The 27,524-nt window shown below is 38.0% G+C and overlaps 1 protein-coding gene across 8 annotated transcripts in view; it reads right to left on the bottom strand.

Moving 5' to 3' along the window:
* Positions 1 to 27,524, bottom strand: part of brat (tripartite motif-containing protein brain tumor) — a 603,590-nt gene that overhangs the window by 72,196 nt on the left and 503,870 nt on the right. The gene's annotated exons all lie outside the window — the stretch shown is intronic.

The following is a 27,524-nucleotide window of genomic DNA, read 5'->3' as shown; positions in this document are numbered from 1 at the left end:
GGTTTTATGAGACAGTAGGTTCCGGAATACCTACCATCTTTAACAGATATACAGCACGTGGTCTATGAATGGCTATCTCATTACTCTGTTAGTCACGTTTTTATTTGCTTAGCCATTGTGCGGGTGTGTGTGACGCACCGCGAAACGGACAGTGTTGCCATGGAAAGGGTTGCCATTTCAATAGTAGCTATAGCTATTTCTTTGCCGAAAATAGAAGATAATAGCCGAATTTAAAAGTGTAACATTAACATTATTGTAGAACTACGTCGCGATTGTTAAAAAGGTTTTCTTTATTTTATAATAACTCACAGAAACAAAATAGTTGACCACTAAGTAAATCCCTTTACTGTCAGGCTTTCAAATATAGTTTTTGTTTTGGTAAGCAGGTATTAATATTTGTTATCATATATTATCATACCCACCCATACATTTTTATTTAAGTACATATATGGAATAACTGTCAGTTCTAATTCTTGTCCCATCGGGTTATAAAAATGAAAACACCACGGATACTTTTGTCTTTTACATAGTACCTACAAGGCACGTAATAAAAAAAATACCAATAAACCTTTACGCAAGTGGTTTAAACTAACAAAACATTACATTGGACTTCACAATCCAACGTTTAATTTCTTGCATAGTTAATAATAAAAGTTTGGGTACCACGGGCGGTCGGATTCGAGTTCTGCAGCTGCCGTCCGCACACATACATACACACCCTTGTTTGTGTTGTTAACGTACGTGGGTGTGCGATCAAGGTATTGTGTTGTTAATTGATTTTTGTATGTGTGCGTAGAATTTTACGTGCGTGCCCTACTATTAATATGATATTCGGATTGTTTTTACTTTTTTTAATCTATAAATATAACTTAAAATTTAATTTTAATCGTGATCAAATTTAGTGGCGTTTATAGCTTTTAAATTAAGGTAGACGTCCGAGTTCGAGTGATGTTAACTGTCCCAGTAGTTGTCATCGTTACTTTTAAGTCATTAGTAATAAATGCCACAGCAGTATGTTATCTATTGGGACATAGCATGTCAAACACTGGGACACTGACAGTGCCATTACTTGGCGTTACGTTACCTAGCGCAAAACACTTAAAAGCGTGAACATTTCTTCAAAAGGATACCATGTAGTACTCCTAGGTAAAATTTCTGTCAACCTTTCGCAAGTAAAAAAAAAAAGTTTGACGGAAATGACATGTATGAAATTAGGCACACAAATTATACCCTGGATAAGCGCAGGATATTTTTATACATAGTTCCCGCGGAAAAATAACAAATTAAATTTTCTGACCAAGTCGTTGGCAACAGGTATGTACCTACTTAACAAGGATGGGGTAATCGAAATTTCCTTGGGATAATATATCAACGGGAGAACCGCGGGAGAGCGAGAACGATAGCGTGTAACAAACATAATGTGTTACCACGAAAACAACAATGTCATCCAACATAGCAGGAAATGTCCCCTACCCAACTAAGCGATAACAAACTTTTATGGACAATTACTGCTTACCAACTTTCTCATCTAACTCTTATTTCCCGCGTGTACGATACCCTCGGAATAGCACTGTGGGGATTTACGTAGATTTTTTCTACTATACGTGGAAAGTTTTAGTAAAAATAATATTCAATCTATTTACGGGGTCAGCCAGAAATAGGCGCAGCGAGCCGTTTATCTGTTCATTGCGTGATTATTTCGCACACCGTACAATGGTTACCTGGCAACACACGCATTGAACATAAAAAACGTTCGCCTAACTAAACTGTCGACCGCTCGTCTTGTACGGGCCGTTACAGCAGGGCTACTACGAAACTCGAAGTTCGTGTCGTGCGGTCCCTCTAACACTTATGCTGTATAATACGAGAGCGAGAGGGACGGTACGACACGAACTTCGAGTTTCGCAGTAGCCCTGCAGTCCTTGCACTAGTAAAATTCGTTTCGTGCCGTCTCGCTCACGCTAATAGTATTTAGTAGGAGAGTGATCGGGGCGGTACGATACAAACTTAAATTTTCGAAGTAGCCCCCAAGCATGTAAAATTCTTATATGGATTGTATGACATAGGAGTTGTAATTTAAGACAATTCGTCGTTTCGTCCATTCGAACCATGCAAATCACTAAAAAGTGGTCAGATTGATTTATAACATGAAATGTTATATAAAGTTAACAAAAAACATCATCAACACAAAATCTTGCCTTATTATTTTTTGCAAAAATAAAGCTGATTTCTACACACCTACCTAATAAATAATTTATAGTAAGTACATTGCAAACCTCAGCGTCGGACTTAGACAAATCCTATTTACTTGTATTGTGGCTAAATGATATGAATTAGTTATGATAATGATATCATAACCAAAACTAGTGTCTAAACCGGTTTTATGGGAGAGACCTCTAATGACCGTCAATATTAATCTGAATACGTAATTTTCGGCAAATCCTCAGGTAAATAAATGAGTCACAATTCCAAAACCACAAAAAAAGGTCACAGGTAAGGTAACCATTGTGGACGCTTTAATTTAGATTTTATATACTCTAGCTTAATCGTGTATTTTCATTTTTGTATTTTTTGATTGTTTTATTTGTGTTTGCTGTTTATTGTTTTTTTTGTTGTTGTATTTGTGAATGTGAACAAATGTCTTCTTTCTTTTATTTCTTAATCCCGCTTTGCTCCTTTGAAAGAATAAAAGATTGACTACCTCGTTATACTAAAATTCATTTTTAGTGTACTTACCTACCTCAACGATCAAGGAATGTTTGTCAAAGAAGTCTCTAGCTTACTTTTAAAGTTTTTCGATTAGTTAGTTACTTTATTCTTTTACAGAAATGTTAAATTAAATAAAGATTACAAATTAACCGCATAACTCACGTCTTTTACCTCTATTGAGTTTAACTCCATGCACATGTTTCGTACTAATTCGTAGCCCTTCATCAAGGAGCACACGGAGCCGCCGAGCAGCAGGGCTACTACGAAACTCGAAACTTTTAAGTTCGTGTCGTGCGGTCCCTCTGACACTTATACTATTTAATACGAGAGCGAGAGGGACCGCACGACAGGAACTTCAAGTTTCGAGTTTCGTAGTAGCCCAGCAGTCGCCGTGGCATGTGCTCCGAGATGAAGGGCTACGAATTAGCCCGAAACGTATCGAACTAAACTTAATTAAAAACGCGATTTATTCGGATTAAGTCACTATAACATTAAAATTTATTATTTTTTTGTAACTCACCGATGTAGGTTTACGTATATATTTAGAAACGTCAAAGCGCTTTTAGTGACGTCTAAAAAAAGATTTTGAAAGTGCAAAAACTGGAGTTTACCTGCCCAAAGGGTTTGGTTGGACCCAGGTAGCCAGACGGTTGGCAGACACTTAAGCTTTGAAGGCCTCGTAGGAGATCGGTAGTTAAGTATACCTACTTCCTTATGCACGTGGTTTTGAGAGGTAAACCAGTTTCTTTCACTGCCTGCAGTAACGCGTTCTGTGACAGTCACTGTAACTGAATTATAAATGAAACCAGTATTTAAAGTAATTTGTTACAAGCTATTGAGCTATGACGTTATTTATCACAAGCATCGTTTTTCGGTGTAAAGTAAATAATTTCATAATCTAAGAATCGTTTCTTTGACGTTATATAAAGTTAAGGTTATAATTTTTACTCTGTGCTAGTCGTGACGTCTGTAACGTTGAGGCGAAAATCGCATCACCACAACAATAGCTCGTTACAAAAATCACCACTTGTACGCTGGATGTGAAACCAGTGATTTGGTTATTCAGCACGTCACCAGTTACTGTATACGGTGACGTGAAATAACGTCCACCTCTAGCATGCACCTCATGGTGAACTGCTGTGTGGTTCTGATGATGAACTCAGTGTTCGAAACGCGGCAGCGTAGTGTATGGTAGCGATAGTTGACTTTGTGTGTGTCCTTACAGCGTAGAGGCGGAGGAGCTGTTTGAACACACACTTGTTGTATAGACGTAGCTATCGTAAGGTCGCGGGTGAGCAAAGTAATTGTTTATAGTGCATTGATATGGACCTCAGCAAATTAACTCCTGATTCAATAAATTATTTAAAAGATTAAAACGAGAAATTAATTACTACTTTAAGGTAAACGTACGAATGCTCGTCTTTGTCCTAATAGTTAGCATCTTTCATCTAATGTCATTAGTAATAGAGATGTCAGCAGAGTGTCGTCTAATCGGCATGAGCGTCTTGAGCACTCGGACGTTTACCTTATAGGGTATTCAATAGACTAAAAGAAAATTTCGAAAAGATTAGTAGACGTCACAGGTGACCGAAGAGCTGGCAGCTTCTTCGGACAAAGAATTAGCCTAGCAATTCAAAGAGGTAACGCTGCCAGCATCTTCGGGACCTTGCCTAAGGGGTACTGTAGTGGACAGACGGTCCACTATCCTAATATTTCCTATTAAACTATTACTTCCAAGTAAAAAAACACTTCTTTAAGATATTTTCGTATGTATTTCAAATCAACTCGCTACGTTGGCAGCTCGGATACAAGTCTTCTCTTTAACACCCTTGCGTCCGTTCCATATTATTATTCAAAAACGGAACTATGCTGCCAGCATCGAATCAACGGACAAAAGAGGTTAGTACAGTACCCTTTATGCAATTTGTTTTAGTTTTAGGTTCTATTTTTATTTTATGTAGGTATAAGTTTGTTAGTATAGGACTGTTTTTAACTGAATACATAATTATTTATAGACTAAAACTATGTCAATACGGACCAGTTATTAAAAAAAATGGCAATGACGACAAAGCCGTCTTGCCGTCATCCTTCTGTCGTGGCGTCATGTGACCGACAAATGTGCGAAGCCTCGTGGGGGCGACTTTCAGATTGCAGATGCCCGGCATATGGCGCCGCGGCGTAAGGTGATACGGCAGGCTCTCCCGACCACCGCGACGTTGCGGATTTTAGTTTTAACCGACCTCGGAAAAGGAGTTGTGTTATGAGTTGTTGTCTACTTTTTTTTTTGATGGTCAAATACAATATTTATATGTATAAAAACCAGTTTGCTTTTAAGTTTTTGTCTTACTTAAAAAAGGTCAACTCGAAAAATTCCGCATGTTTTTTTTTGCAGGTACTTTATTATATTTAGGGCTTAGAGAGGTTCCCAAACTTATTTAGTCTAACGCCCGCTTTGAAAATCAGTTATTTTATAGCGCCCCCCATTTTTTTTCACCATAAAAACCTCAATAACATATAAGTCTCGCCTAATGAATGCACAAAGGTGAAGATTTTTTCTGGGGCCCTTACCGCCCCCCTCTAGGCCTCCAGCGCCCACAAGGCGGCGTTATCGCCCACTCTGGGAAAGATGGGCTTAGACTGTGATACCCACGCAGGCACATTAAGGATTCAGATCTTAATATGTACTTATTTTATTTACTAGCTTATGCCCGCGACTTCGTCAGTCATGAATTCGTTTATCGCTCGGGAGCTTTATAATTTTCCGGGCTAAAAACTATCCTATGTCCTTTCTAGGGTTTCAAATTATCTCCGTACCAGATGCCGTCTAAATCGGTTCAGCGGTGAAGATATAACGTACAGACAGAGAGAGATTGAGTTATTCTCGCATTTTTAATATTATTAAGTACTAGCTGGTGTCCGCGGCTTCGCCCCCCGTGTAGTTTTTTATTTATTTCTAAATCTTCTTTTATAAGAACCTTTTCCTGACAATAGCAAACACAACATAAAAATAATTAGCGAAATCAGTCCAGCCGTTCACGCGTGATGCCGTGACCATGACCAAGGGAAACAGGAATTCATTTTTATATATTAAGAAGATTAAATAAAACATATTTTTAAAATTATATAAGAAAAGAACCTGTATAATAGTTATTTAAATTACGTAGACGCGCTTAGATAATTCAATTCCCTGTTTTCTTTCGCTTCTGTCACCACTGCAAAATTGCAAATCAAAAGTTGATATTAGTATGGTCGTTATAATAATAACATTTAATAAAAATACTTAATTATAATAAATAAAAAAAGTCACTATTCGATTTGTATGTTGCAGCCAGACAGAACCCGTTGTGCGCGAGCGCAGCTTTGACGATTTTTAGTAGCCAATTTCTTGCGTATCGCGCGTGTGACGTACAAGTTGTTGCGTCAAACGTTGCACGGCAGTCCACCTAGTGCCATCCACGAAGACGCGTGATTTTGTCAAAATTAGACATTAATGGCTTTGTAATAAAAACCACGGCACGCGACATCGTGAATGACTTTACCTATACATACGTAGCAGTTGGGAAAAGACGGAAAGAAAGTCATCTAAAAAAATAACGTTAATCAGCTCAATCTCTTTAGTGCGTTAAAAAGTATATGGCTTCAACATTTAACTTTAACTAATTTATTTTTATTTATTTCTTTAGCTTGTTGGTATAATCAGGACTTCGGAGGTAAGGAATATCAAGATAGATACTTTTGAATTTGGTTGAAGGAGCTGTATTTCCGAAGCCGGTGACTTTAAGGTCGCATTAAAAAAACTTACTATTACTTATAGACTAGTCTCAGGTGGTATTTATTATCGTAGTATGTATTGTGTGTGAATAAATATTTTCACGGAAACTTAGGAGGTCCTGTCAGGAAAACACCAGGTCAACGGCCGTGTGAACGCCCTCAGTCAGATGGCTGAAGTCATCGTCAGTTGCGAGTGTATGAGTCATGTATGGGATTCTTTGGTTATAAGAAACAAAAGGTCGTTACAGAAATGATTTACAGCTCTAAATGTCATTCTGAAAAAAGCAGTGTCAATCAGTATCGGTTCGGGCTTTTGTATGGAAACTGGGGATTAACATTTTTGTAGTATTTTGCATCTTATTAAAATCAGCAGAGAGGAGAGTTTTCATTGTAGTTTGACGTAAGGAATGGATGTAGATTAAATTAAAAATGAATGAAATACAGGCATATAACATCCCAAATATGTTTGGTTATTAAATTTGTTGCCATGGAAATTGTAAATGTTGACTGTACGTCGGAGAATAATAAATAAAGTAAGACGGAAAATAAGCTTAAACCTAAGCTCGAAATATATTTCCTGAAACAAGAAGGCAAATACATGGTACAAATATCAGGTACACGTAAATTTATAGGTAGTCATTCACGATGACGCATGTCGTGGTTCTTATTTTGACAAAATCACGCGTCTTCGTGGATGGCACTAGGTATACTTGAGTACGGTTAAAAATAGGTTCATTAAGAGAAATATCCATTCCTTGAAAATTTGTTTATTTACTGTTTTAAGTGTTCATTCAGCGGGAGACTTTTATAAATAACGCGAAAAATAAACATTGCCATAGAGAGTGGCAATGGCGCTTGCTTGCACACTTCTGACGACTACCGCTTGGTAAATTCTGGGTGCCACCTTTTTATTATTATCAGTTTTGGTGTGACAGCAGGGTGTCATCTATTGGGTATTTTACCATGTCGAGCACTGGAACATTTACCTTAGATTGGAGTTGCAATGCAACTATTCATAAAACAGTACAGTAAGCAAAGCTAATTTTTTTTTACCAAAAGTTTATATTCTAAGTTTCTCTTCTCTTCTTGATTCACTTTGTGAACCTACCTCCGCAATTAAGCCTTAATCCATAAGAGCCGGTTAACATGGAAGAAGCCCAGTTAATTTTCCAGTGATTAAACGTTCCTTACCCTTGCAAATTGGTTCGCGTATTACATACGAGTATACAAGTCATATGAAATTCATATATAGCTTACCAGAAGCTTGGAGCTTGTATCTTGTGTCTTGTAAGCTTTTGAAGCACCTCACGATTCCATTTTGAAGATGCATATCTTACTCAGTTACTTGACTAGTTTTTACTTGCGGCTTCGCACGCGTAAACATTAAAATAGTAGTTGAATTGAATTTTTAATTAAATTCCTACGGGAATTTCCAAAAATTCGCAATCTTCGTTGACGTTGCATGACTCTAAAACCATTATTATGTTACATTGGATTTCAGCAAAATTTTGAAATCAGCAAAAAAAATTAAGTATTAAAAAATATTTTTAACCCCCAAATCAAAAGGAGGGGTATAGCTCTTAAGCGGATGAGCCGATTTCGTTGCGGATTTTTAATGTGAGTTTCCTGATGATGGTTATTAGTTTGATAAAAATCTGTTAAGCCGCTTTTTAAATAAGAATTGCATTTTAAAATAACATAGTCCGGGAGGAGGGGGGTTTCTAAGGTTAGGTTTTATTTTTTCTTCCAACTATGCTTTAATGTCATCATAACCGCACTAAATACCCAGCACAAAGCGGGACTTTTCTGCTCTAGAGCAGAAAAAATGTATGAAAATCCTTTATTGCATTGTTTTACATTTTTTTAAAAATTTCACGACCAGAGGTAACACAACTTTGGTATAAAATTATCCTGCATAGTGTAAAAAAATCACTAGACTAGGTTGGTCAACCTGACGGTCTTATGAAATTTGACAGATTGCATACAAAAAATTGTTGCTACCAATCCTACCAAAAATGGTAAGTAGCCGTATATTAAAAAAAAATGTGTGTTTGGTTGGCCAACATACAAACACACAAACACAAACTTCCGCATTTATAATATTAGTATGGATATGACAATCTACCTTATTATTTGTATTCCTATATAGGAACTATCTTTAAAATAGTAAAGTACTCGGGTCAACTATATTTCAACTAACCGTTTCACTCGACATAAGCCATTTCAGCTCACAGTCCACTTTATTTTCAATTCACCCTACAGTTAAATAAAAACCCATTTTACTCTCAAACCTTATATGCTTTTCGATCTAGAAAGCACTTTGTCTACGCTGACCAGGGATGCTCAAACTGTGCGCAAGAAGTCACGAGAGAGGTGCTACGTTTTTGATTTTCGCTTTAAGATATACGGTGTTTGTTTGATCGCCATGCAACGGACGTTGCATGGATGCATATTGATATCATAAGTGCAATAGTAACTGTCGGTCTGTTAACTCTTCGCGCTTACACCGGTAAACCGATTTAGATGGTTCGCTATAATATTTTCACCAAGCAGAATCATTCTGCACTATAAAACCGTGCACTACAGCTACATGTGCGACACATATTATGCTGTCGTGCAGAACATTTTCTCTGGAAATGGATGTGCTCGGGTATCGACAGCTTTGAGGACGATCTCGTAGGGTTGGAAACGTGTTATGTTTCTGACACGAGCCCATGTGAAATATGTGGAAGAGGCGAAGGGGAGATATATGTGTGAGGAACACGGTTGCGTAACGTAGAAGCAAAATAAAAATATTGAAGTTTATTGCTACAGACCTCCGCAAACTAAAACAAGAATCGATATATTATTTGTTAGTTTCAGGAGTAAAGTTTGGGAAGCCTTAGCTAACCTCTCGCGTACGTGGAACCACTTTACAAGATCTGCCCCAACTCGACCGGAAAATTCGTTTTCTTGAAGTCAGACTCTTTTAACGTTTGAAATCTAAGTCGCCGGAGCCTATTAAAAAACTACTACGAATAGGGTTGGACTTTTACACAGCACTAGCTGTTTCCCGCGACTACATCTGCGTACATTTTTTTTATCACGACCCTGCATTAACTGTGCAATTTTCCGGGATAAAAATTACACCCCTTCCCCCCTGTGACTCCGTGTGTTGGCAGGTGTCCATGGGCGGTGGTGATTGCTTCGCATCAGGTGACCCTCATGCTCGTATCCCCCTCTTATATATAAAAAAACCCTATACCAGACGCAAACCATATGACTTGTATGAATATATGTGAATCGGAAACATTTTAGATACAAATTTAAAAAACATCATAATCATAAATAGCTTGTGCATTAATTATTTTAATTCTTGATTATCTCTTAAACAGTAAGAGTCAACCTACTTGTGTCTTGAAGAAATTAATTTCATTTGACCCGTTGAACGCTCCCTTGAAGTTAACGGAAGTGTAAGTGTATATAAAAAAATATAGTGTTTTTCACTTTTATGCTAATCTATTTTATTGGTTGGTACCGATAATCGATCCCTCCAGCAACTGGTTGCGAATCGTAATCGTAACCCTACCGTCAAGTCCTTCCGTTTGCACTCGGGTTCCACCGCTAAGTAATTCGAGACGAGACAAGTATATCGACTGTCGAGGTTATGTCTGTTCTAGATCTTTTATATGTTAAACATCTTGTTTATGGGCGGCCAAGATATTGCTTTTGAGGTTCAACGTTTGCACGTCAAATGTCAAGGTTTGATTTTGTTTGTCGTTTTAGTGAACGTAGCAAAGTGTAACTGAATGAACCACAAAAATTAAACCACTTCTTTTTTTATCTGTAAAAACGACTTCATTCGTTCCATGCAAGCTTTTCTCGTATAAAAAGATTTTTGGTCCGTAAAAGGAACGACTCAGTTTTTAAATAAATCGAACTTACTGGCCAGTTACGTACATTGGATGGAAATATTCTTATTATTTGACAACTACCTAAATTTTCAAACTGGCCGAAAACGATTTATTTTAAATAAACGAACGGAGTCCGATGATTATTCTGTTTCGTTCCATATTTAAAATTGGATTGGGTATTCTTCTGTTTACATTCTGTGAGGAATAAATTACGTTCGACATGAACGCGAACGCAACCGATTGTTATTTGTTTATTCAATTCGTATTATAACGCGCTATCGAGAGTGGGGTCTGTTGGGTAATGAGTATTAAATATATTTTTCATAAGTAAAATAAAATAATTTTTGTTTTATTATGAAAAATAGTGATGCGAAAAAAGTGGGGCGTTTCACTAAACTGCGCTCAAACGTTCCGATTTTAATAAATATTGCCGAAATAAGAAGTATCTTTACCTATTTATGTAGGTATATAAATTAAGTGTGACCCTTTTTTTCTTTATTTCTTTATGACGTATATTATTACTGACAATAATGGTAATAACCTTTGTCATTAACGCAAACATACGCGAAAGCCGTTAAGTATATCAAGTAAGAATAGCATATTAACACTCGATTTCAATCTTTGTACCGACAGCAGGTGACTGGGCTGCGGTTAAGTCGAGCAGGTGTTGCCACGGCAAAAAACCTATCCGCCTAGTAACCAAACACCCTTAAATAAACATCAAGTGCCTATTTACATAGTCCTTGTCCTGCGTGATTATTAACGGTCGGCAAAATGGCGGCATTTACTTTTGAACGCATAAAAACGACAATTTAGGGCTTTAATCTAAAAAAAATCGTTGACATCCCATAGATTGGAGTACGTTGTAATAACGTAGTAAATATCTCGCATATTTACTTGTTCTACATAAGTACTTACTTAATAATAACCGAAAACGCCAACGAAATCAAGCATAAGTTATTTTTTCCGAATAATACGAAAATTGAATATGTTTTGGAACTATTACCGCTAATGATGAATATGGCGGTGGCAGTTTTTTTTCTAGAAGCCTCATTAGCCCAAGCCTGTTGTTATTTCCCGCGTTCTCGTCGTGACATGGCAACACCAAAAAACAAAAAAACATTATTAAATATCATGAAATAAAATCAAAAATATAGGTACATTAATTCATTATTAAATTTACTCAAATTCAGAACATTCACGAACAGCACGTAGCATTCCGATATTCCGAAGCAAAAGAATATAAACAGAATTTAATAAAATAGCAAAACAAAGGCGGTCCCCAAATTTATCGTCATCGCGGTTAATACCGTCGGTTTCGGAAGCGAACAAAGGACAAAATAAATCTTACCGGATTGACGAAACAATTACTTAAATTAAAAGCAATGGTCCACACGCAATCGCGTTTAAAAAACAAATTGGTGTTGCCACGCGAAAAATGTGGCCACGCGCGGTGGAAGGGAACTCTTGAATAGCTTTGAAAAAGGAACGTACTGGTACTGGTTAATGAGTTTTTGGAAAATCGAATGTTTGGAGGCGTAGCAGTGGTCTGTCGTCTCTAGCCTATACGATGTGTCTCGAGGACGGTTACCCGTTTCCTTAAGGGTGGGTAAGTTCCGGACGTTGTATAGTGACTGAAAACCACGAAAGTTTAAAACATTATATTAAATAAAATTAATTACGAATATTTCAGAACTATTCAGAAGGTGGTTGGTTGGTTGGATTAGTCTGACGTCGATGTTGCTTTGAATTTTTAGCGTTTGACAAACGTTTTCATACATCAATGTCCAACTGTACCGCATCAAAAGCTCGTTTGCCCCTTATTCCACAAAAAAAAACATGACTACATACATTTGAAATCAAAAATTTTGAAGAAAATCCGTTAGTCTTACTAACCTAGGTCGACCTACGATCGCGAGGAACCTGCACACACCGGCTAAGAAATTTAATGGTGTGTTTGAAATTCCCAATCCGCACTGGGCCCGTGTGGAAACTACTACCCAAGCCCTCTAGTTCTGAGAGGAGGCCTGTGCCCTGCAATGGGACGTATATAGGCTCGGCTAATGATGACCTAACCTAGATATCTGCTGAAATATTTCGCATACTTACCTATAATTCACAGTATTTGATGACAATAAAGTGTAGGAAATTAGTTTACAAGTTTAACCGCCATACCGATTCAATATGAAGGCGTCTTCGATGTTGTAATTAAAATTAAGTAAATTTGTTTTGAATGTAAATTATTTAATGATTGTATTCATGAATAACGTTATGAATTATTATATGTGTTTGATGGCATCATAATTAAGATGTCAGATCTGTTTTTAGATACCTCACCTAGCAACAATCCTATCGGTTTTACGTTGTTTTTATTGGTATTAGTTTGTCAGTGTTGCCCTTAGACATTTTGTTTATTAAATACGGTTCGTGACAAATTGAGACCTGGTTTTGTTGGGAAGCAGGAAAATTTCATTTTCCATTTATATAATCGGCGGCACTTGAAAGGATTCCCGATGGTCGAGGAAAAAATAAACAGGGCTTTAAGAAAGATTGTTGTTAAACTCCCTCTTCATTGCCGAATCTTAACGGTTTTTTGTTTTTATGAGATTTTTCAAAGATTTTTTACAATACTAATATACTAACGCTTTATTGAACACTAACACATAAGTAAGCAGTACAGAAAACACAGGTATATGGAGATTTTCCAAGGTAAGCAATACCTGACATCTACTTAAGTTCATATACCATTCATTATCATTTATAAAGCTTTATGTTTCTTTATGTTTCGAGGTTACATATGTACGTACCTACATACATAAGTTTACTGATAATTTCTCAAAACTCATTGTACCTTTTTTTAGCTAGTAACTTACACTTGCCACTCTTGCCACTCTTGCCAGTCCCCTGACAACTAGGGAAAGGGTAGCAAAATATCTATCAGATCCCCTACTACGCATAATTTAAATTAAGTGGCCGAAAATACTCCGAAGCGCCACAATAAAAACAAACAAAGGCAACATTAAAAACAAAACACGATCGCCTAGTCTAGACTGGCTGGCCGATCGAACTACCAACCTAGCAACCAGCGTTGCCGCCACAAGGAAATCCGCATACGAAATTCAAAATGATTCTAATGCATTCGCGTTGCGATCCTTATCCCGGCACATTGCACCGGCCGGATCGATACGTCGCGGTAAACACGGCGGTTGCCATGGCGACGGTGGGATTCGTCACTTCCGCCCCACCCCGGGGGCGCTGTCCGCGCCAGTGTTGTGACGCGTTCGATTTTTAAAAAATTGCGCGTCTGCAAATGCTTTGTTTATTTTATTTTAATTGGCGTTCGTTATTTATTATTCAGCCAGGGTCAATCGTTTTGCTGGACGAGAGGGATGGAGTTATAAGTCAGAGCGAGATAGAGATACATCGTTTAAAGATAATGTGGCTGCTATTAAATTAGTTGAAGTCGTTCGACTAAAGGATAGCTTGATCTCTAGATAAAATTGAAACGTTATTAAGTTAGAGTTTCATTAAACGAAATTGTATTTACCCTTGTCAATAAAACGCCAAAGAATACTTACCTGTAACAAAAAAGGTTCTTTTAGAAAAATGTTATTAACAAGGTCTTACAAACTATTGTCTTAACTTAACAATAAAAGAAAATCTAAGATAGTTTAAAACAAAATTAGATAGAAAAAACGATCATTAACCAACTTTGTTAATAAAACAAGATGGGAGCTCCCATTAAGGTTACAATAGCATTGTCTACAATTTGGACCCTTTCCGCGGGTTTTCCGTTGAGATGTTTAAAACGTAACAAGGGATTTGAGTCCGAATTGGACTGGAGACAATTCATTCGGTTTTCGTTTAACGGTTTACATAGATAATAATTGTTCTTTGAATTGTAAGATAGGATTTGATTGTAAACGTGAGTTTGCGACTTTAATTAATGTAGAATTTAAATGACTTACAGCGATCCGACCTTTGAAAAGATTACGCGAAGAAATTGGTATGAAATGTCTCAAATCCAATTAAACATACAATATAAAAAAACGCAGTCTTGCAAAGCTCTTCCACTACTAACACATATCTATATATTAAAGTTATATATCTCATGTTAAACCACGTAAAGGCTGACCAGCAATATAAAAAACCTGACGTGAGGTTCTACGTTTTATATTGCAACATTCTTTACACTTACTATATACGATACCTACCAGTCATATTAACAACGGTTTCGGTGATATGTTATTTAAATGATTATTTTGTAAACCTTCTGACTTCTATGAAAAATACTTTTAGAATTAGTTTCCATCCAAGGCTATGAATAATCTTCGGCATTTTAAAGCACAAAAACCAAAATAACACTTTAAAATACCAAGCGCAAACAACGTTACACTTTGACAGCACTAGACAGATGACATTTGAAATTTAGTGTTACCAGTGCAAGAAATTAGTTCTATTGGTTTTTTGCCACATGGCGAGGTTTTTTATAATTTTGGTCAGCCTTGAAGTTATTATTTTTGTATATTCTCACCTCCTAGTTTAATGGTTTGTGTGAAGTTCCCAACCCGCACTGAGCCCTCGTGGTAACTTAACTTCATACAGCCCAAACCCTCTCAACCTGAGGCTTATTCCCAGCAGTAGGACGCACTCATAGGCTGAGATGATTGATTACACAGACTGCGTCACTGATTTCTTCACAAAAGAATAAAAACAAGTGGAAGTGCTACGTAGGTGCAGCGGTGCGTGCCACAAGTAAGCGGAGGTACGTACACGATGGCAGTCGTGTTCAATATTGCGTAGAGTATCACGTTTAGTAGTGTCGCGACATTCCTTGTTTTACAGTAATTATGTCGTATTGCTTAATTCTGGAATGAAAAAAATGATAGCAGGAAAAAAAAACTTACTAATGGAGGATTACCTACGTCATCGAGTAAGCGTACCGCCCGCCGCTTATCTGTGGCACGCACGCTGCACCTACATAGCACTTCCACTTGTTTTTATTCTTCCGTGGATTTCTTCATCATGCATACCAGCCTATATAAGTCAGCCTACATAGTATAGTTAGTTTGTGAAGGTGAATTAAAATTTCCATTTGTATTCTTATTTATTATCATTATCAATAAATAAATAATAATAAATAAATATCACGGGACAATTCACACCGATTCACCTAGTCCCGAAGTAAGCTTAGCAAAGCTGGCGTTATGGGTACTAGGCAACGGATAAATATAATTATATAGATAGATACATACTTAAAAACATATTAAACACCCAAGACCCGAGAACAAACATTCGTATTTTTCATACGTTATGAAAATATCATATCAATACACGTGCCATGGGGGCGTGGGATTTCCTAATGAATGAGAAAACAGGTATTATATAAAATTTATATAATCATGGAGTAAGTTTCCGAAGATATTTATAAGCCAAGACATTTTCCAACAACGTATAAGACTTATTAACCTTGTACTTTTTTATAGTAAAGAAAATTCATCCTGTTATAAAGTATTAAAGCTATTACACAACTTCGTCACTTATTTCAAATAACAAAGTTCTTTTCAAGCGTTAATGTTCTCGAGTGTTCAATACAGCAAGATAATTCGATGCCTCGTTGAATTGCTGCCAATTGTTCAGTGGCCAGTCGAGTACTTGACTAGCAAGTGGCTTGTAAATGAGTCTTAAGCTACTGTTACACATGTTCGTTACAAGCATGCTGATAAGCATGCTTATGATGACCATGTGTTTACATTTGCTAGCAATAAGCGTGCTAGTTTTGAGTATTCTTCTAAATAAGTATGCTCAAAACAAACACTCCGATACACATGCCTTTTGATATCATGCTCTCTGCCAGTTCAAAGTCAGTATTGCCACAGCAATTACTGTGTTCTACGGCTTTCAGGTCAAAAAATCTCAAAATCCACGGCCTACGGCTGCAACCCTGTGGCCGTTACAGCTGTTTGCAAATTCAACGGTAATAAATTAATTTATTTATAAATAATAAATTTACTTTTAGTATATTATTTTGACCGAAGTCTTTTTCAAGTTCAATTCGACTGTTACTAAATCCACCTCAACTTGCCGCGTGCAAACACACCATAATACTATTAGGGCTGTCAACAAAAGCGGTAATCCCCACTTTGTCATTCAGTTCGTTTGCGGCTATAATTGGATCAACTGTTTTACACAAGATGGCGGTCAGATGACTTAGAGAAGCTGTGCGGGGGAATAAGTCGAAAAAGTTCAATTATTGGGGGTTTTTTTCATCATATCAGCCGTAGGATGTCCACTGTTGGACATAGGCCCCCTCCCATAGACCTCCAGCTGCTTCGGTTGGCAGCGCCTGCATACCGGGAACCCGCAGCTTTAACCAGTTAGTAGATGTCTTAGGCTGCGCTCGCCGGCCTCGGTCTTCATTCGAGAACTTTTTAGCCTCAACGGTCATTGGAGCTCAGAGCTGTTAAATTTTGGTTAAAGGTCCACCTCAGGTTTTCTCGTGCATGTGGTAGAAGGAAACTAAGGGCAAGATCTTATTGTCTAACGCAATCAGAATCATGATCGTTTTTAGCACTTCTTTCTGTCACACGGTGTATAGGGTGAGGGTAGAAAGAGATGGTGATTTCGATCGTAAATGTTACGTTGTGTTAATAAAAAAAGATGCGAACTTTAAAAAAGTATATAATTAGTCACAAATCAAGGACCGTCCCCCTTCTACACCTTCCCCATGTCACCTTCTACTCACACTGTTTTACCCTACGTAGTTAATTATTTTCATGCTCTTGATTATTATTATTTATTTGATTAAATATCATTAACAGTAAGAGTTAGGCCACTAATGTCAGAGAGAAATTAACTTCGTTTGACCTGTACAATGTTCCCTTAATGCAACGGAAATCAAAAACAACACAGTGTAGTCGTTCGTAACAGAGTATAAACGAATCAAATATTATTAAAGGCTGTTACCATGATGGTAAACGAAACACTGACTCATCATTTTAATTACTTTTATGACTATAAAGAAACCCTTAAAGGGTGAGTACCGCTGCGTAACACGAAAAGTTGGTAAGGGTGACTGAAAGGGTATAATTAATGTTAAAAGCTAAGTAAGTAATCGCATTAAGCAGCGCAGTTTTAAGTATCATATAATGTTTAGTCTTGATATTTTGTCACCTCGAAGAAAAGAATGAGCTTTACTTATAGAATCGACACTTCCATACTAGATAGGTACGTTTCTGGCGCTTAAGTGCGGTGTCACTAGGTAGGGCTGACACCATCATGAAAATTGTCTTAATTTTTACTTTTATTTAACAAATAATGTATTAAAAAACGTCAGACTACGAAAACACAAACCTCTGTTTAGTTAAATAGAAAATCCACAGTTATTCATTATAATTAAACTCGCAGTTATTTTTTTAGATAATACTGGCATACATATTAGGGAGCGGTTATAAAAGTATCATGTAGTTTAGTTACCCACAGTCGAGGAAACTAAACGGCGTGCCAGGGTGGAACCTTTTCACAATCAATTTCACGGTCGTTTCTGATAGTTGTTCTGAATGTCAACATGACATTTGTAGCGAAAAGGTAAAAGATTAAAGCCTCGTCAGTCATTATTCAACCATTGGTGACTGGAATGAAATAGGATATTCCAACAACAGATCTTATTAGATTAGCAAAGATAAACGTAAAACAATTTAAGGTAAACAAAGTCACGGAGTCAAAACTTTGTAATGTACCCAGCATTTCTAATAGAAATACAAATTTTGCTGGAATATCAAAAACTTGATACTTGATTGAATCAGCTTAGGTACTTACTAAGTTTTGTAAAGGTCTAACGAGTTCTATATTAGAGTTTAGTTCCGTTTCTGGTTCCGATAAACTAAATTGAAAACATTTGATTCCGCTTTCGGTTCCGATAAAACCACATCCGTTACATCCCTGGTTGGTAGTTTTTTTTTATTCTACTTGATGGCAAACGAGCAAGTGGGTCTCCTGATGGTAAGAGATCACCACCGCCCATAGACACCTTCAACACCAGGAAATTGCAGATGCGTTGCCAACCTAGAGGCCTAAGCTGGGATACCTCACGTGCCTGTAATTTCACCGGCTGTCTTACTATCCACGCCGAAACAACAGTGCAAGCACTGCTGCTTCACGGCAGGATTAGCGAGCAAGATGGTGGTAGCAATCCGGGCGGACCTTGCCCAAGGTCCTACCACCTGTAGTATCGGAGCGAATGTCTTTTTACTTCATCAAAAAATCAGGTCAGATTTTAAAAGTCCGGATTATGGTTAAAAGACCGGACGTGCCCTATCAGTTAATCCTATGAGCGTGAACTTTCATAATCAAGTCTAAGTACATGCAATTTGATTAGGCGGTAACGGTAAGCCACCATACAATCTTGTCACCGTGATGTCTACGTCATCCGACAAACATTCCATCCCATCCCATCCCAGCCTATATACGTCCCACTGCTGGGCACAGGCATCCTCTCAGAACAAGAGGGCTTGGGCCATAGTTCCCACGCGGGCCCATTGAGAACTTCACACGCACCATTGAATTGCTTCGCAGGTTCGTGCAGGTTTCCCCACAATGTTTTCCTTCATCGCAAAGCTCGTGGTAAATTTCAAATGTAATTCCGCACATGAATTCCGAAAAACTCAGAGGTTCGAACCGGGGTTAGAACCCACGACCTTCTGCTTGAGAGGCGATAGGTCAAACCACTAGGCCACCACGGCTTCCATAACACAAACATTATTAATAGACAAATAAAAAATCGTGCAAGTTGCTTTTCATTGCGGCGCTCGATTGACCACTACAAACTCGTTGGTTATACGGCCTCGCAATGTAATGCAACTTGCACGATTTTTCTTGCAAGTCTAAACTCGGTCTCCGTAGACAGACAATCGGAGGCAGTCATACAGACGCTTAGACTAGCAATACATTCGCGATCGACGGCACGGCGAGATATTTTATAATAATAATAATAATGAACCATTTATTTCAGGCTACACGGCCCATTCAATAAATAACTTAAAGACTAACATACACATAACCCCGTGGAGTCACCGAACTACTATTATAACATTTTTTACTACTATTTTTATTATATTTTTTATTCTACTGTACCTTGCGCAGTCGAGAAGCACACAGCATGGCTTTTAATTAGCAACACTCGCAATGAATTATAATTAACCTAACCATAAAAAAATCATTTTGAATACAAGCTTTTATTGCTGACTGTACTTTTTGTTGACTGTACTTGCATTGTCACCCAAACTATATTTGCATACCAAATTTCAAGGCGATGCTCTTAACCGTTGAAGAGTTCCGTCCTGCGGAGACGATCCTGGCTGGACTACCAGGATGTCACTACTAATAAGATTCCAAATTTCAAATCAATCTGACTACTGGAAGTTGGTCAAATTTAACTTGCAAGATTTGATTACAGACAAACAGACAGACAGACAACGGGTTAGGTGAAACTAAATAAAAGCTTGGAAAAAGCTCGCCACGCGCTGACGATTGTATCCCTTTCTAATCTAGTATGCAAGCTTGAAAGAGATGATTGATTCATACTGTCCTTTCTACTAGATAGTGCCTGTGTAGGTATCTATTCATAGCGTTACTGCTTAAATCTCTGTATTTACTCTGCTACGTTATGCTGCTACGAAATACACCTTGGGTTGAAGTTATAAGGTAGCTTTAATGGAGGCGTATTATTATGATTTAACTCCAACTTCGTCGGGATGGATTATGTAAATTGGAAAGTACACACGAATCCTTATTATGTATATTAATTAGAGATGTTACGGAATTCTGCAATGATATAGAATAAAATGTTTAAATACAATAGAAACATGCAAAGATAATCCCTCTAATAGCACTTAAGTACCTATTTGATGAGTACATTAAACAGAAATATTCAAAGTCAAAAGTCAAAGTGCCTTTATTCTTTATTATTCAAGGAAATAATTCCAGGATAAATCCAAATTAAATATTAGATTATTTCCAGACATTTCGATTATTTTTACTGAACATCATTATAAAGGTTTTTCGTGAATTCAAAATGAAGTCAGCCCTCTAACGCCGGGCACTTTGAACATTTTCCAACCTTTTAAAAATCTTGAAAAACATTTACGGGGGTGTTCAGTCAACCTAACTTAACCTGCATCATGCAAATCTGTTGCAAAATTGGGAATTAAGAAGACCGTGTGTAAACCATAAATAAACCAGACAAAAACGGTTCGCCACAGAGAGTAAGTACCTACGCCACTACGTTAGAGTTTCAACGTCAGATGTGTCTTGGTACATCTCTAATCGAACTACGTGTATGTATGTTTGCAGTACAGAGGAGTGATTTGCATCTACGTGCGTTAAATCCAAATTGATAACACCTTTGATTGAAACGTTGTAATTACTGCGGAATACGAGGCTTAAAAGGACTTATTCATTAATCATAGCGTGTATTTATGAATATGTATACATGTAAATGGAAACTGAAGGGTGGCTATTACTTACGTGTAGTAGATTTAATGAAGAAAATTATATAGTTGCGTGTTGCAAATTTAGCTGTCATTTTGTTCTTTATACTTATAAAAACTTAGTTGTTTTTCTTCAATTTTAAATATGTTGTTATTGGTATTAAAAATTGCCTTTAAGATTAATTAGAATTTTTATTACGCTCTGTCTCAAAATGGTTAACCACAACGACAACAAAAACTACTATTGTCGTTCAAAAAAAATGCAGTTTAGAAATCATGGCGGTCTGAAAAAGGTTCAAGTTAAAGATCCGACTTAATTATTGGTTCCGGCAAACAAAACATCAAAAGTTCCGCGTTCCTTAATGACGATAATTTAGGTTTTTTGTCGTTTTCAAAGCGCTTAGAAAGTTTGGAGTTTTGGAAGGAATGAATGGAAACAGGAGACGCACGCAGCTCCTGACCGCTCTTCAAGTGGACACTTGAATGTTCTGTTAATGTAAATTTTTTTGAAGGGTTCTTGTACTATTCTCTGAACGTTTTTCAACTCAAAGTACTACTTATCAATGATTTTGTTAAGTAATCTGAAGAACTTTAATGTTAGATGTTTTAAGCGGACCGCTTTATCTGGGGCACGCAAACTAAGGACCACAAAAGGAAAGATTTTAGACAAATTTCCTAATTTTATTACACTATCTCCTAGGCTTGGCTGTTTATGATATTTCGCTACTTTTTATAAGGAAATAATTGGTGAACTTTGTAACAACAACTAACTATTACAGTTAAAAAAAAAAACATCTCAATCGAGACTTGACACGATATTTACAGCATGTTTTTGTTGAAATATTTTACAAAGAAGTGTTACAGTCACACTAAGACTTTGTAACAAGGTTAAATGAAGACAGTAGATGTATGCACATGAGTATATTTTATGTGCAAGTGTATTTTTGAAGGGCAGATATGGCAAAACTGACAAAAGAAAGACAGAGCCATTATTTTCTACCGCAACAATACAAAAAAACAAATGAATAGTAACTAGGAGCATGTTTACAACAAGGATGAATGGCGGAAAAAGGCATGGGCTTTGCCCAGGCCGCGGGAGACTTTAACTGCCTAAAAAAAATACATAAAATAATGAATATTGAGTGTGACTATACATTACATACTGCAATCCGTATCTTGACGCATTTCTATTCCATTTCGGATTACAACAAAGTCTGAAATAACTATTAACCAGATATAATGTCACCTAGTTTCCCGTTTACCCTGCAATGAACCATTGCACACCCCACGCTCAATTAACAAACTATAATTTAACTGCCGGCAGTAATCTAACTCGCAATCTCCTAATGTAAATAAGTCGCAAAATTAAACCAAAATTAACTTGCGTCGGGAGTTCGGGACGTCTCGAGTTACAACGCTGAATACGGGAGCAACGGGAGTGCTGTGATATTGGATAATATCCTGGTTAATATAGCTATGGTATAACCTTAAGCATGATTTCCACCAAACGCCTCGCATCAGTAGGGCTAGCACGAAATTCGAAAATCGAAGTTCGTATGGTACCTACCGTCTCGCTGACGGTAATATTATTTCATACGAGAGTGAGAGGGACGGTACGATACGAACTTCGATCAACGCATTTCGTAATAGCCCTACAGATCGGATCGGAAACAATTTAACAATACTTAATCATAATTACAGTATTTAAAGTCTAGGTATATTACCAAGGCGCGCGCAGCAGCTTTATCGCGAGCGTCTTCCGCGATACGCGATCGTAGCCGAAAGTATGCTGTGACGCGCTATCGGCTCCGTTCGTCGATCGTTTCGGCTGTCGTCGCGTGTGTTCGAAGCCAAGCCGGGCGGCACTATTCATTAGCAAAGGTGCGAAGGGGAGCTGATCGTATGCGTCGACCTTTGGCCGGACGCGATCGGCGGTCGCCGTATGCGTTCGTTTTTTTTCCACTCCGATCCGATGCGAGCCGTTTGGTGGAAATCATGCTTTAAACTCTCGTGAGACGTCACCATCATCCTGCCCCTTTCCCACCCAGTTTCATCTGGGGTCAGAATCAGAATAAATTTTATTGTAAAAACTCTGTCGGGCCTTCTTGTGCGTCTGTATCAGGACTTCAGGACAGTCTGTCCTGGTTATCAACGGTGAGATATTTTGCTTCTTCAGTTTTCTTTCGACAGTGGACCACCATGAGGCTGGAGGTCTGCCCCTTGCTCTTTGCTTGGTGCCTATGTCGAGCACCGTTTTCACGGAGTAATTTTCGTCCCGCCTCATCACATGGCCGTACCATCGTAGTCTGCCCTCTCTGAATTTACACACCTTTATGCCACTAACCATAAGGTCGATATATACATATGAGGGTTTTCCGACAGGCGAAATATCGCTAGATGGCGTTAGTATCGTCAGGTGCGTTTGACGTTTCAGACTTCCTTGCGATTGGCTCATTTAGTTATTTAACCAATCACAAAAATGACGTAAATGTCAAAAGCCGCGTATCCACTAGAGGCAGCCTCGGGCCGAGCGGCTGCCTCGCTCCGAGGCCGCGCAAGTGGAGACGCTGCCAAAGGCACGGCTCAGACTGAGGCTCCTTTGAGCACGGCCAAAAAACCGACAAAATATGGCTCGGCTCGCGGTGCTCGGCCTGAGGCTGCTCTAATGGATACGCGGCTTTACGGACCTCGCGATATTAACGCCATATAGCGATGTTTTGCCTGTCTAAAAACCCTCATTGACGCCAGGCTGTATTGTTCTGTTATTTATGCCCTCGACTGTACATAAAAGTCATTAAAAAAGTGGCATATTCTGATTAGAATAATTAAGATTTTACGACGGTAAACATCATAACTGGGAGCCTTAAAACTTCCATAGAGGTGTGTGGTAAATTATGTAAAATATTCATGGAGCACTGAATTCATTATAACACCGAAGGAACTTCAACAGTTTGGCTGTAAACGCAACGTTGCGTAGTTCATAACTCGAGGGATTCATTTTTAATAAGCTTGCGTAAACGTGCTTGCAGGGCTCTACCAATGCTTAGTGATGTCAGTTTGTACGTCACAAAATGAAAAAGTTACTCAATTTATAATTTTATGTGAAATCAAAAAGATCATATTCCTTGAGGATCACAAAAGTGCTTGAGGAGCATAAAGGTGTGAAACGTCGAATGGAGACCGGCGGATCGGAACGGAAAACGCAGCGTACGAACGTTCATCAACGAGATGGACGGATGGCTTGGTTAAAGCCGCAGCAGTGTCCCCACCTTAGGGTATTTTACCCTAAATTTAGGGTATTTTTACAAGTTTAGGGTATTTTTTAGGGTAAACAATTATAGAATAAAGTTTTCGAATGAAATGTACGATTTCAAGAAAAAAAAAATACTGCAGATGACATAGAAGCCAAGACTATTATGGGTGGATTCCAAGAATGTTTCGAAACGGTGTTGTAGTTTAGCTATTAGTTTATTAATAAATTTCATTTATTTACTTAGTTTTAGCCGACATAGCCAAGCGAATTAGCTCATTGAAGTGCCAATGGGCAGGCCATATAGCACGGAGAGCAGATGGTCGTTGGGGCCGAAAGGTTCTCGAGTGGAGACTGCGGATCGGCAAGCGCAGCGTAGGACGTCCACTAACGAGATTGACGGATGACCTGGTTAAAGTCGCGGGTTCACGGTGGATGCAAGCCGCTTCCAACCAAGGCAACTGGAGGTCTATGGGGGAGGCCTATGTCCAACAATGGACGTCCTATGGTTGATATGATGATGATGATTTGCCTCGTTTTTATTTTTAAAAAAATTTAAGGGCAAAAAAAATTAAAGTGCCTAATTTAGGGTAAATTGAGGTGGCAAAACTGCCGCAGGTTCACGGTGGATGCAGGCCGCTTACAACTGGAGAAACTGAAGGGTTATGGGGGAGGCCTATGTCCAGCAGTGGTCCTACGGTTGAAACGATGATGATAAAGATGATAAAGGAAGGAATTTTTAAAATTCTTATGTAGTCAGCCAACTTTTTATTCAAAGCAAAGCCGTGAGATAAAGTTAATTGCACACAAAGGAATTAAACGGTCATAGATACATATAAACCAAATCCTCTCTACCTACAATAACATGAACCGATTAATTACCCATACGATAAATATGAATGCATTAAAATAATTAGGTACCGGACCAAACGTCACCCACATGAATTGCGGTGCAAGTATAATTTATACCATTAATTATTGCATACACGTGAAATGATTTTCGATAAACTAACGCATTCCTTTTTATAGCCTGTGTGAATTTAGCAGCTTTCAGCTAGCTTGTTTTACACCGTAATTCGTAATAATTATGTAGTAGATTTCCCAATAATCTACGTTAGTTTTAGTCGGGGAGTCATTTCGCGTTACCGACAATAAATGATTGATTCACTGTTATTTTGCGTAAACTCATATTAAAACAACCTACCCTGCTAGTTAAACGAGCGTGCGTGGAGTAAACGGTTGTAATCTATGAGTTTAAACTATCGTGACACGCAGACATAATTATTAAAATGTCACTCATTGTATTATTTATATGAATAGACGAAGCAACATTTTTCCTTTTGTGTTTTTTCCTGCAAAAGGAGCCACCAGTTTGGCTTCAAGCTCATCGAGCGTTTTTTCGTTCGAATTAATACGATAAGTGACTCGTGTATCTATTTTAAAAATTAAATGGTGCAATTACCAACAATAAACTATTATGTAACGCAATATGGGATTGAGAGAAAGAAAGAAAGAAAATATTTATTCGTGACAAACATGAGAACAATGGATAAAAAAAAGAGAAAATAAAAATAAGTTATGCATGTCACTTAATGGTCCCAAATCAGCAATCTGTTGGCCTTGCGAACGGCGCTGGTCTTCCTTTGAGACCATCTGGTCATCATACATTAAAAAAAAAACACAATAAAACAGTGACACCGATACAATTTTCAGTATAAATATCTATATATTATATATCTTTAAAAAAACCGTCAAAATCCTAAAAATTACATGCTACACTCCCATTAAGGCTGTAGGAACCCAACTATCATATAGCTAGCGTTCGACACCAAATTCAACAGTGCTTTCAATTGAAGCGGTGTAATTAAACCGAAGCTGGGTAGAATTGGCTGTGCAAAATAAACCCGGGCATATCCGGGGGAAGTTAATGCCTGGAGCGGTTTCGACGCACGGGCACGAATTAAAATGTCTAAATTGGTTTTCGCGAGTTTTGATACCCGGCCGGGTCTTTGATGTTTACTTGAAGCATATTTTTAACCGGGTGAGCTTCTGAGGCATTTTGGAAATGTATGGCTCGCAGTTTATATTTGAGACAGCTTACTTGTGTTTTTAACCTGTTCTAGCCCTAATCAACATTTGGCGAATTTCTATCCTCGTTGAAATGGGCAGGCCATGTAACACAGAGAACAGCTGGACGTTGAGGCCGGAATGCAGGCCGCTTCCAATCGAAGCAACAGGGGGTATAATTGGGGAGGTCTATGCCCAACAGTGGACATCCTACGGCTGATATAATGGTGATGAATTGATGATCCTCTGTCCCTACATTTTTGAACACCAAACACAAACAAAACACGGTCATTGTAATAATGATAATTCGATATTAAAAATTTGACATAATAAAACACAAGTCAAGTTTGTCAATTGTGTTTGGATTCTTTTGTTTTGTACAATACAGAGTTTACATACATAATACCGCCATAAAAGCCGTGGTGGCCTAGTGGTTTGACCTATCGCCTCTCAAGCAGAGGGTCGTGGGTTCAAACCCCGGCTCGCACCTCTGAGTTTTTCGAAATTCATGTGCGGAATTAGATTTGAAATTTACCACGAGCTTTGCGGTGAAGGAAAACATCGTGAGGAAACCTGCACAAACCTGCGAAGCAATTCAATAGTGCGTGTGAAGTTCCCAATCCGCACTGCCCAAGCCCTCTTGTTCTGAGAGGAGGCCTGTGACCAGCAGTGGGGGGACGTATATAGGCTGGGATGATGATGATGATACATAATACATACAAGTTCGACAAATAAGGTAGAAAGACACTGCCTCAATAGAAGTATACTTAAACCTATACATCGCATTGTCTCTTAAACTACAAGCAATCAAAAATCAATCTTCACAAACAAACAGATGCTTTAATGAGGGTTTTCACAGAGGCGAAATATCGCTAGATGGCGTTAGCATCGTGAGGTCCGTTTGAAGAGACGTTTGCTCGTGCGTGATTGGTTAAATAACTAAATGAGCCAATCGCAAGCAAACGTCAAACGGATCTCGCGATACTAACGCCATCTAGCGAAATTTCGCCTGTGTGAAAACCCTCATTACAAACATATTGATTCCAAGATGATCCGCGGTTGTATACTTATGAGGTCAACGACCGATCAGCACGTGACATTGTATACGCAACGCAACATGATAATTTTCGTAAACCTATACTAATCAGAAGATGTTAGTGTATATTCTTGTTATATTATAGGATGAAGGTGCTAAGTTTTATCATATCATCAATAAACAGGTTCTTAGAAAAAAATGGATCTAATTCACATTCAAAAATAAGATCGAATAGTATTATTAAATTTCCAATATAATGATCAAGTGTGTGGCAGTTACAAAGTTTTTATACCTACTTTTTTGTTTTTCAT

Source organism: Choristoneura fumiferana, chromosome 15 (assembly GCF_025370935.1).
Source record: "Choristoneura fumiferana chromosome 15, NRCan_CFum_1, whole genome shotgun sequence".
Taxonomy (NCBI): Eukaryota; Metazoa; Arthropoda; class Insecta; order Lepidoptera; family Tortricidae; genus Choristoneura; species Choristoneura fumiferana.
The sequence above is the reverse complement of the archived record's forward strand: the minus strand, read 5'-3'. Positions and strand labels throughout refer to the sequence as shown.